We start from the raw sequence: 13,163 nt of genomic DNA, 5'->3' as shown, positions 1-13,163 counted from the left end.
TCAAAAACAAGCTTAAAATATCTAAAAATAGATTCGAAAACCTAAATTAAACTCTGTAATTAGAATAATATATCATAATCTTAAAGAAACTAAAACCTAGAATCGAATCAAGATTAAACAAGATCAGAATCCAAGTTAAACAAGATCAGAATCAAAGATAAAACGAACGAACCTGATCTTGAATTTCAGATTATCTTTGTTGAGTAAATTGAATCTCTCAATCAGCTCCTTCTCAACTCTCGATAATTCAATACTTCAGCTCTCGCTCCGGCTCTATCTCAATCTCTCAGAACAAAATCTCAAAACATAAAGTGAGGTTAAACTTGGAAATAAAATAAAAAGAAAACTGAATTTTGAAAATTTTGGGTCTACTACGAATTTTTGACGGGAAAATGGGTGCGCGCCTGAACTTTTCTTTCAGTGGGTTTGACAGTGGTGGAAGTTGAGAAAATGGGTTTGTCTGTAGTTTTCACATATGAATAAGACCATAAGTCAACCGTAGTCCACTCCCTGGCTCTTTAACCATTTTCGAGTCATGTCACTGAATATGATGAGGGCAATGGTCATATCGGCACGAACTTATCGACCAAAAACAAACCCTATAAATTGGTTTCAAATTGAACAGACACAAAATCGCCACCTGAGAACTTCAATTTCATCAGCAGATTCAGCACCGATCACACTCAACTCAGTATTTACACTCTCCTCCAGCTTCTCCTCCGCTTCACTTTTCACTGCACACTCAATGGCGTCTAACGGTGGGGAGCCGATGATGGTAGTAAGGTTTTCAAAATCTATTCATCAAGTAGTCTCAAAATTCAAAGAGGTGATATCACAAAGTGGTCTATCAATGGTACTTCTGATGCCATAGTGAGTTTTCTTATTTTTCTCTCTTGTAGATCCATAAACTTGATTTCTTTTCGAGTTGCATCTGTAATTTCTAGGGTTTTGGCCACAAATTTACTGATTTCACGGGTTTATATCTAGTGGGTTTAATGGCCTAGTGGTGGTGTTGGTGGTCAGACTGTAATCCCCACTCTAGAGGTGGTGATGCTGGTGCAGGGGGGTGAAGGTGGTAGATTTGTGACCAAAAATTTAAACCTTGTTATTTGTGAAGGTGGTGGTCAGAATTGTAGACCTCAATCTGGAGGTTGTGGGATTGGTTGAAATGTTAACCTGATTGTAGAGGTGGTGGTGGTGGATAATAAGTGCTTCCTGTTAAAGATAATAGTTAATTTGTGATGTGTTAATCTAGATGGGCTTACACGATTAAACAAGATAATTCACCTACACTAACAAAAGCCCAGTACAACATTCTAGAGAATTCTCTCTAGACTATTCCAAGTCTAGTCGGTCCACAATCTCTAGAGAATTCTTTCTTTAGATTTCTCTTTTTTGGTTGGTCTCATGTAAAGAAGTCTCTAGTGTGTCCTAGTTAGTGGGTCATTGATCCTATAAATAGGCAGTCGATGGGTCGTTTGGGATCATATCAAAAAACCTCAAGTGAGTTGAGAGCTACTAAGAGTGAGAGATAGTTAGTAAGAGCCAAAGTGCCTCTTTGTAAACAACTAGTGTAAGCCAAAGTTGCTGCACAAGCCTCTTGTAATATTTTCATTTTCATATTAGTCAAAGCCTCACTTTCCAATTAACAAACCTATCATTTCCTAAAATCATTTCCATAAACTCATCACAATTTCGCATTGCACCAACAAATTTGGTATCAGAGCCAACCTAGCCCAGTAATCCTAAAACTCTATCCATGGCAATTAACCAAAGTATTCAAGGTTTCAATTATCCCAAAAGTCTAATTCCAATTTTTGATGGTGAGAGATATGATTATTGGAGTCTACAGATGAAGACATTATTCATTTCACAAGACCTATGGGATTTTGTAGAAGAAGGTTATAAAGTACCAGAGTCATCAGAAACTCTGTCGTCATGGACGGACGCAGAGAAAAAGGAGTGTAAGGAAAATAAGAAGAAAGATGCTAAAGCACTACTGTTTCTACAACAGGGCGTAAGAAAAGCTATTTTTCCTCGAATTTCGGTGGCGAAAACTTCAAAGGAGGCCTGAATATTCTCAAAGTAGCATTCCAAGGATCAGAAAAGGTAATCTCCATTAAACTACAAAATTTATGGCGAGATTTTGATAATTTACTTATGAAAGAAAATGAAACTATCCAGAACTTCTTCTCAAGAGTTACTGGCATAGTAAATCAAATCTGTAGTTATGGAGATACCGTTGAAAATAAAAGAGTGGTAGAACAGATATTAAGAAGCTTACCATTCAAATTTGATCATATCGTCGTTGCTATTGAGGATTCAAAAGATTTATCGACTCTCTCACTACATGAATTAATGGGTTCACTCGAGGCGCACGAGAAAAGAATAAATAGGTTCGCGGAGCAGACGTTGGAGTAGACGTTTCAATCCAAAATAAATTTCAGTGAAAAGAAAAATACGGTAGCCAGAAAAGAAATCTTCAGAGGGGGATCATCATCCAACTCGCAGTACGAGAAAGGGTCGACATCAAACCAAGGGCCCAAAAATTACTACCGTGGACGTGGAAAAGGAAAAGGAGGTTATAAAAACAACAACAACCAAAGGTATGGAAGAAATTACTCCTCAAATCTCCATTGTAATGTCTGCAAAAAGTTTGGCCATGCAACCGAAAATTGCAAATATAAGTGCACCAAGTGTGATAAATTAAATCACATGGAAAAATATTGTTGGCTTAATGAAGCCAATTATTCCGAGAAAAATGATTCCCAAAATCAAGTGTTTTATTCCTGCCTCACCTCGCAACAAGAAGCGCAAGGTATATGGTACGTCGACAGCGGATGCAGCATCCATATGATAGGAAACAAAGAATATTTCGTAAAATTGGAGGAGCAAGAGATTCCACCGGTCAAACTTGGAGATGGAAAGTTCCAGAATGTTGAAGGAAGAGGAGTCATATCCATACGTACAACGTCAGGTAAAACAAGATACATATCTGATGTTCTTTATGTTCCTGGCCTAGATCAAAATTTATTAAGTGTTGGACAACTTATAAGAAAGGGGTACTCACTACATTTCGAATACGGAGAATGCACAATTTATGATAAAATTAACAAGCAATTGGTGGCAAAAGTAAAAATATCAGGAAATTTTGTCTTTCCTCTATCTATGCCATCAATTGTGCAATGAGTACCAATCAGATAGATGAATGCAAGCTATGGCATTTGAGATACGGGCATCTCAACTACAGATCCTTGAAGGTTCTAAAATCTAAGAACATGGTAATTGGTCTTCCTAATATAAGCAGTGGAGATAAAATATGTGAAGGTTGTATTCTTGTGAAGTTTCATAGACTTCCATTTATAAAAAAATCGTGGAGAGCAAGAAGGCCCCTCGAATTGGTGCACGCCGATATTTGCGGTCCGACAAGAACAACCTCACTCAACAACAGAAGATATTTTCTTTTATTCGTTGATGATTATACAAGGATGATGTGGGCGTACATTCTCGAGCAAAAGTTCGAGGCATTCACTAAATTCCTAGAGTTCAAGGAGTTGGCAGAGAAGCAAAGTGGTCATCAACAAAAGGTTTTCCGTACAGACCGTGGTGGAGAATTTACTTCTAATGAATTTATCAACTATTGCAAAAAAAACGGCATTAAGAAGGAGCTTACCGTTCGATACACTCCACAACAAAACGACATCGCGGAAAGGAAAAATCGTACGATTATGGAAATGGCTCGGAGTATGCTAAATGCAAGGAAGCTACCCAACAGCTACTGGGCGGAAGCAGTCATCACGGCGGTTTACATACTTAATCGCTCGCCAACAAAAGAAGTCATCAACAAAACTCCATATGAAGCTTGGCATAACAAAAAGCCCGAGGTAACTTCTTTCATAATTTTCGGTTGCGTAGCATACTCACATATTCCATCCCAACATAGAGAAAAGTTCGATGAAAAAGGAGAAAAGCTTATATTCATCGGATACAGCGAAGAGTTTAAAGCCTATAGACTTCTAAAGCCACAAACAAAGGAACTGGTAATCTCAAGAGATGTTATCTTCGATGAATTCAAAGCCTGGGATTGGAATGATGAACCAGACAACTACGAGTTTCCACTACTCATCGAAGACGAGCCAGATCAGCCACATCAAGAAGAAAGTACTCCACCAGCAAGCCCGAGATCTCCTAGTCCAACACAACAAAGTCCAAATTCATCGGAAGCAAGTGCCCTACCGAGAAAGGTGCGTTCTATAAGAGATATTTATGATATATCTAATTTTGCATTTATAACACTAGAACCTCAAAGATATGAGGAAGCGTCAAAAGAAGAAAAATGGAGACATGCCATGGACGAAGAAATGCGAGTAATCGAAAAAAATAAGACATGGGAGCTTGTTAATCAGCCAATTGACAAAGAAATAATTGGTCTGAAATGGGTCTACAAGACAAAATATAATGAAGATGGGTCAATTCAAAAGCACAAGTCAAGGCTAGTTGCAAAAGGATATTCCCAGCAACCAGGAATTGACTACAGCGAGACATTCGCCCCAGTCGCTCGCATGGAAACAATCCGGATGGTGTTAGATTTTGAAACTCAATTAAAAATGAAGGTCTACCAATTGGACGTAAATTCAGCGTTCCTAAACGGAGAACTTGAAGAAGAGGTGTCCATTGAACAACCTCAAGGATATGTCCGAAAAGGTAAAGAAAATATGGTCTATCGTCTCCGCAAAGCACTGCACGGTCTTAAGCAAGCACCGTGTGCATGGAACAACAAAATCGATAAGTATTTCCGAGACAATGGATTTGAGAACAGTCCAAGTGAGACATCACTCTACATCAGAAAACAAGGTACGAATTTTCTAATTGTCTTTCTCTACGTTGATGATTTAATTTATGCAAGTACAAATCAAGAGATGGCCGAAAAATTTAAGAAGGAGATGATGAAAGAATATGAGATGACAGACTTAGGACTTATGCGATATTTTCTTGGGATTCAAGTAAAACAATCTCGAGAAGAAATATTCATTTCTCAAGAAAAATATGCGGAAGACTTACTGAAAAGGTTCAACATGATGGATTGCAAACCAATTGCAACTCCAATGGGTACCAATGAGAAATTGGTAAAAAATGATGGAGCGACAAAAGTCGACCCAACCTTATTCAGAAGTCTAGTAGGCTCACTGATCTACTTAACAAATAAAAGGATAGACATTGTCAATGCAACCAGCATTGTTTCTCGGTTTATGAGCGAGCCAAGCAAGTTACACTATGCCGCCGCAAAAAGAATTCTTCGATATATCAAGGGAACAAAATATTTTGGCATCAAGTATACAAGAGAAAAAGATAATGATTTGATTGGCTTCACAGATAGCGATTGGGCAGGTTCTATTGAAGACCGAAAAAGCACATCAGGCTATGTTTTCTGTATGGGCACAAAAGTTATCTCTTGGAGTTCTAAAAATCAAAGAACGGTGGCACTATCGTCAGTCGAAGCAGAGTACATAGCATCAACAAGTGCAGCATGTGAAGCAGTATGGTTGAGAAGAATAATTACCGACTTACAACAAAAATAAAAGAAGCCGACAACTATCTATTGTGACAATATGTCTACAATTGCAATGACAAAAAATCCAGTTTTCCACGGACGGACGAAGCATATAGAGCTACGACACCACTTCATCAGAGAGTTGGTCGAAAACAAAGAAATTGAGCTCCAATTCTGTCTGACAGATGAACAAAATGCCGACATTTTCACGAAAACAATCACGGTAGATAAATCCAATCATTTTAGAGACCGTCTCAACATCACAAATTAAGAGGGGGTGTTAAAGATAATAGTTAATTTGTGATGTGTTAATCTAGATGGGCTTACACGGTTAAACAAGATAATTCACCTACACTAACAAAAGCCCAGTACAACATTCTAGAGAATTCTCTCTAGACTATTCCAAGCCTAGTCGGTCCACAATCTCTAGAGAAGAGAATTCTTTCTCTAGATTTCTCCTTTTTGGTTGGTCTCATGTAAAGAAGTCTCTAGTGTGTCCTAGTTAGTGGGTCATTGATCCTATAAATAGGCAGTCGATGGGTCATTTGGGATCATATCAAAAAACCTCAAGTGAGTTGAGAGCTACTAAGAGTGAGAGTTGGTTAGTAAGAGCCAAAATGCCTCTTTGTAAACAACCAGTGTAAGCCAAAGTTGCTACACAAACCTATTATAATATCTTCATTTTCATATTAATCAAAGCCTCACTTTCCAATTAACCAACCTCTCATTTCCTAAAATCATTTCCATAAACTCATCACAATTCCGCATTGCGCCAACACTTCCAAGGTAGCAAATTTTAAGTATTTGGTGGTGGTGGAGGTGGTGGTGGTGATCAGATTAGTTGAATTTGTTCTGAAATTTCTGTGACATTTTATATCCAATGAATTGATTGGCTTGCATTGTCCACGTGGAGTTGTTCTGTGATGATTACTTAAAGACCCTTATCTTGTAACAGGTAAATGCAGCTAATGAACGGATGCTTGGAGGTGGTGGTGTTGATGGAGGTAAACACACACTAAACCCATGACAACAAAGGTTTTAGTTTCTTTGTAGTTTATGTTTATGAGACACGAATGGATATTGGTTAGCTTGATTATCTCATACTTGTTAGAAATGTCTTTGGTTAGCGATACTTAGAGCTGCAGGACCAGAACTACGATCAGCGTGTTTTACCGTTGCAGAGGTTCGTCCTGGAATTCGCTGCCCAAAAGGAGAAGCCAGAATTACTCCGTAGGTGTACCTAACATAAGATTTAATTTAAACCTTTAAGCATGAACTCAAGTTTATTCCTATTCGTGTAGGCTAAAAAGTTAATAACATTTGTGCAGAGCATTTAAGTTGCCCGTTTCCCATGTGATTTACACTGTTGCTCCTATTTACGATATTGATAATCACCCATAAGTTACTTTAAGAAATGCCTACAGGTATGTCTATATTGATCCGGGAAAATTGAACACATGGATATTCAATGTTTGCTTTTGTAATGCATTGGTTGATTTTTCTGTAACTTTCGTGCGGTTTTTAATGGAAGTGTTTAACTCAATTTGTTGCAGAAACTGCATAAAGCTTGCAAAACAAAACAGCATAGATTATATTGCTTTTCCTGCCATATCTTGTGGTGTTTATGGGTAAGTTTCACATGAGCACTTAAATGTTGTGTTGCTGACATTATACATATCACATTCAATATGTAGTGGTGTAGTAACGGGCCTAAAAGTTGATAACGATTTTTATGAAGTACATTTAAAATCTCTTTTGTTGAGCAAAACCAGAAGAAAGTTGTGAATTCTTATGGATAAAATGTTTGAATTTTGGCCTGTCCTTTCACCATTAAGGTCTGCCAAACTATATTTTATCATTAGTGTCATGATGGAGTAGTTTTGAAAGCTGGAATTTGTATCAGGGTACTTTTTTTGAGTGCGAATATTGTTAAGTTGAATGGAAAATCATTATTGATAAAACTAATCCGTAGTAACTTCAACTAAACGACTCAATCATATACTTCCACAGGATTTGTTCTATAGGCTTGTAGCAGTGTATCCTTGAGTTCCGAAGTCTTAGTTGCGAGGAGAAAGCAGTTCAATAATACCGATAATTTTTGTTCTCCTTTTACTCTGTTATATATTTTCTCCTAATTAAGCGTCATTTTCTATTTAGTTATCCATATGAAGAAGCTGCCACAATTGCAATATCTACTATGATGGAATCAGATGGTGAATTCAAAGAGGTAATGTCTGTTGGTGTTTGCTCCGTGGATTAAAGCTCATTGATCATTTGACAGCTGATTTTTCTGTACATGAGATTGACTTTCCTTAAGTGACATGCTCAATGAATTGTGGTAAAAACATAGTCTTGCAGCTAGTCATAGTTTAAGGCATTGCAGGTGCAGCTTGCAGTTGGCTTGCAGCTAATCATAGTTGGCTTTTGTCATAGTTTAAGGCATTGCAGCTTGCTGTTGCTGTATGAAAAGAATACTAAAACATCACAGGATATGAAATTGCCATCTTGGAAGCATTTCCTTGCGATTTCTGGTTGAAAAACATCTAGTTTAACAAATTTCTATCCCTCCCTTCTTGAGCTACACATATTATTCATCTAACTCGTTCTGTTTGTTTGTAGGTGCATTTTGTCCTATTTGAAGATGACGTTTACGATGCTTGGTTGGAGAAGGCGAATGTGTTGCTTTAGTTTCTGCAGTTGGTTAAAGTAGACAGAGTAGTAGAATTAGTGTTATGCAATGTGCGATTTGACAAAATTAGTCATGGCATGTATATTATGGAGAATAGATATATTCTTATTAGTGAATCAAATGGTTACAAAACAACCTGTTCTTATATGCGTGAACAGATGAAAATAAGGAAACAAAATAAACAAGATATTACAACATAAAGAGAATATACATGCCTAATGAAAACAATATATACTATCAAATAAAATCAAAATAATATCTCAAATAATATCTCAACAAGATAATATCTTGGAGATAATATTTCTAACACCCCCTCTCAAACTCATGATGGTGCAAAGCACATATTCAGTTTGGAAGCCAAGAACTTCAGACGAGTAGAAGGTAAAGTCTTAGTAAAAATGTCTGCTAGCTGCAATTCTGAAGAAACATGGGGCAATGAGATTGTCAAGTGTTTGAAGTGATGACAAACAAAGTGACAGTCAATCTCAATGTGTTTTGTACGCTCATGGAACACATCATTGTGGGCAATATGAATAGCAGCCTTGTTATCACAGGAGAGTGGAGTTGGCTCAGATGATAAAACTCCCATATCTTGAAGAAGCCACCATAACCAGACAATTTCTGAAGTAGTGTGAGCCAGAGCTCGATATTCATCTTCAGCACTAGAGCGAGATACAACAAATTGTTTCTTACTATGCCAAGAGATTAATGAGTTACCCAAAAATAGGCAATATCCAGTGGTTGATCGTCGATCAGTAACATCACCTGCCCAATCAGAGTCGGAGTATGCACGAAGACGAAGATCCGAATTACTTGAGAAGTGTAAACCTTGATATAAAGTACCTTTGATGTATCGCAAAATTCGAAGGACAGCAGCATAGTGTGTTGATCTTGGATATGACATAAACTGGCTTACAGTATGGACTGCATAGCTAATATCTGGTCGTGTAATAGTAAGATAGTTAAGACTCCCTACAAGCTGACGGTATAGTGTAGGATTAGATAATGCTTTCCCTTCGAAACTGTTGAGCTTAACATTCAGTTCTAGAGGTGTATCAACAGTCTTGCTATCAGTTAACCCTGCACGTTGAAGAATGTCAGTTGCATACTTAACTTGAGAAATAAAATAACCATTAAAGGATTTATCGACTTCTATCCCAAGAAAGTATCTCAAGAGACCAAGATCTTTCATCTCAAAGCAAGAAAATAGATGACGCTTCAAAGAAAGGATTTCCTTTAAGTCACTGCCAGTAATGATCATGTCATCGACATACAGAAGGAGAATAACCATTCCTTTCTCTGTTTTTCGAGTAAACATGGCTGAGTCATATGCACTCTGACTATATCCATACTGAAGAATAGCATTTGAGAATTTTTCAAACCAAGCACGAGGTGCTTGTTTGAGACCATATAATTCTTTGTTAAGTTTGCATACTTGATTTGGAGCATGATGTAATCCAGGTGGTGGTTGCATATAAACTTCTTCTTGAAGCTCTCCATGGAGGAAGGCATTCTTGACGTCCATTTGGTGAAGATCCCAATTTTGAGTAGAAGCAACATCAATGAGAGTACGCACTGTAGTCATGCGAGCAAAAGAAACAAATGTCTCTTCATAGTCAATTCCATATTCTTGTGTGTACCCTTGAGCCACTAAACGAGATTTACATCGTTCTATTTTTCCTTCTGAATTTGTCTTTATCTTGTAAACCCACTTGCTACCAACAACTGACTTTCCAGGAGGTATTTGCTACCAACAACTGACTTTCCAGGAGGTATTTGCTACCAACTACTGACTTTCCAGAATTGTATTTTCTCCCAGAAGGTTACATGTCTAGAGATACGCAATCTTCTACTTTCTAGATCATAACAGCGATAACCCTTTTGTTCTATTCCATATCCTAAGAACCCACAAATAGTATTCTTTTTACCTAGTTTTTTACGTTCTCGTTCAGTAAGAAGAACAAAACATGTTGAGACAAAGACACGAAGTTCAGAGTAATTTGGCGGCTTACCATAAAGACTTTCATATGGAGATATTCCTCCTATAACAGCAGTAGGAATACGATTGATGGTGTACACTGCTGTAAGAACAGATTCTCCCCAAAAGTTAGAGGGAACAAAAGCAGAGAGAAGTTGAGTTCTTGCTGTCTCAATAATATGACGATGTTTTCTTTCTGCAACTCCATTTTGCTATGGAGTTTCAGTGCAAGACAATTGAAGTTGTGTACCTTCGGATTTGAGAAAATCTCTAAAAGGATTTGAGATGTATTCGCTTCCCTGATCTGCACGAAAGGTTTTGATAGTTTTTCCAAACTGAGTTTTAATCATCCTAGAAAAATCCGAGTATAGTTTTAGAAAATCTGCTCTTGAGTTGAATAAGTATATCCATGTGAAGCGAGTATAATCATCAATAAAAATCACATAGTATAATGCTCCTCCCTTGGATGGAATGGGATATTTTCCCTAAACATCAGAATGAATTAGATCAAAGGGTGCAGTGGATAAAGTAATGATGTTAATGAAGGAAAGAGCTGGTTGTTTTCCCAACTTACATGCAACGCAATGAGGTTATTTTTCTACTTGAATAGACCCTAATAAACCTTTATTATTCATATAGGTAAGACGAGAAAAAGAAACATGTCCTAGCTTGGAATGCCAAAACATAAATGGAGAAATAGTTGAAGGCAGAATATGAGCAGATGAAACAACTTTTTTATTCATAAATTGCTGAGGAATGATAATACTTTCAAGGAGATAAAGTCGACCAACTCTACGGCCTATCCCAACTATCTTCCCTGTCTTGGAATCCTGTATCACACAACCAGAAGGAAAGAACAAAATATTAAGTCCTTGATCACACAATTGCCCAATGGATATAAGATTCATTCTAATCTTTGGAACAAGAAGCACATTAGGTACATATATCTTATTTGTAACCTTAACTTGGCCGATGTGAGTAGCAGATATTGCTGATCCATCTGCGGTATGGATATTAGGTGTAACAATGGGATGTTTATTCTCAAATAGAGTTGAATCAAATGTAATATATTTTGATGCCCCTGAATCAAGAAACCAGCCATTTGAAGAATACATGATGGAGCTGAGAGAGCAGTAGCTGCTGAGTGATTATTACCATGTGCTTGTCTAAGCATCTCCTGAATATCAGCTAGACTGGTTTGTGTGACTGCTGCTGATTCTGAACTTTTCTCAACTGCTGGTGTGGCTAATAATGATGGAGAAGGATTATATGATGATGTAGCTGCATGCTGCCTTCTTCTTTCTCTCATATTCCTAGATGAAGGTGATGTACAGTTTCCTACAGTGTGTCCAGGTTCTTTGCAGTAATTGCAATGAAGCTGTGAAGTTGAACTTTGATACATATCTTATGTTGTTGTGTTAGGTGGCACAGTACAATTTTTGGATATATGTCCAGGTTTCTTGCAGTTATAACACACAGTTTGAGTTGTATCACGATGATATTTTTGAGAACTAAAATGATTTTTAAAGCTTGTTCGAGAAGGTACTGCTAGTACGGTGGGAATATCGGGTTTAATGCGTTTCCTAGTTTCTTCAGTGATAAGTTCAGAAAGTGCAGTCTCTACAGTTGGTAGGGGTGATCTATGAAGAATTGATGCTCTAACAGTTTCAAATTCATCTCTTAGTGCCATTAAAAGATGAACTAATCGTGATTCTTCCCTATATTTCTCCCATATTTCAATATTTGTTGTCCAGTTAGGCTCCATAAGAGATAACTGATTCCATATGACAGACATCTCAGAATGAAAATCAGAAATAGATTGATCATGTTGTTGTTTCAGAGATCTGATATCTTGTTCAAGCTTATAACGTTGAGCAAAGTTGATTTGGGTATACCTTTTTGAGAGAAAATCCCATGCATCCTTGGCAGTTTCGAATCTGGTATGTTGCATGCTTATAGAGGTTATTACTGTGTTGCTTATCCATGTGAATATCTTATGGTTGTTGATCTCTCAGGTTTCCATGCTTTCTCTTGCGGGCTCTTTATCCTTTTCTGTTACAGTTGTATCAGCAGCGTTTGGACGTTTAGCTGTGCCATCCATATACTTCCACATTAATTTTCCTTTGAGAAAACTTCTCATAAGAAAGGACCAATGATTATAATTTGTTCCATCAAATTTTGTAGTGATGGGTTGATAGTCTTCTCGTGACATCTTGAGGAGAAGATAAAGATGAAGATTTGCGGTTAGGATTTCTATAGTCTGTTATTCATAAGATAAATAGCGAAGACAAGTTGATTGATCAGTGCAAGGTTTTTGATATTTCAGAGTTTATGTTGCAGCGGAAGATGGTTTCTTAGATCTTGCCAGGCTCTGATGCCATGACAAAATTAGTCATGGCATGTATATTCTGGAGAATAGATATATTCTTATTAATGAATCAAATGGTTACAAAATAACCTGTTCTTATATGCGTGAACAGATGAAAATAAGGAAACAAGATAAACAAGATATTACAACATAAAGAGAATATACATGCCTAATGAAAACAATATATACTATCAAATAAAATCAAATAATATCTCAAATAATATCTCAACAAGATAATATCTTGGAGATAATATTTCTAACACGATTAACCTTTGTATGGCGTGAAATTTGTTGACTTGATTACGTTGGAAAGAAAAAACATGATTTGTGTTCTTAGAAGGTGAATAATAGAGCAACTCTGGTACAAATTTTGATTCTTGGTTTCTTTCATACATTAAAAGTGGACCAGTTTCAGTTTTTGGTTGCTTAGAGCAACTGCAGTGGTGCGAGTATAACCAAAGACCAAAGAGGAAAAAAAAGACCAAAATTTGGGTTTAGTCTGGTGTGTGACGCTACTTGTGGAAGACTAAATTTGGTGGAGCGTACACTATATGTTCGTCTGGTGTGGGGCGTGGAC

At 37.2% G+C, this 13,163-nt stretch overlaps 1 pseudogene; it reads left to right on the top strand.

Annotated features, from left to right (window-relative positions):
• The first annotated feature begins 535 nt into the window (after positions 1–535).
• Positions 536–8,239, top strand: LOC113360244 (annotated as a pseudogene).
• The last annotated feature ends 4,924 nt before the right edge of the window (positions 8,240–13,163 follow it).

This window comes from Papaver somniferum, chromosome 3 (assembly GCF_003573695.1).
Source record: "Papaver somniferum cultivar HN1 chromosome 3, ASM357369v1, whole genome shotgun sequence".
NCBI lineage: Eukaryota > Viridiplantae > Streptophyta > Magnoliopsida > Ranunculales > Papaveraceae > Papaver > Papaver somniferum.
Note: the sequence above shows the minus strand (reverse complement) of the source record. Positions and strands in the feature narration are given on the sequence as shown.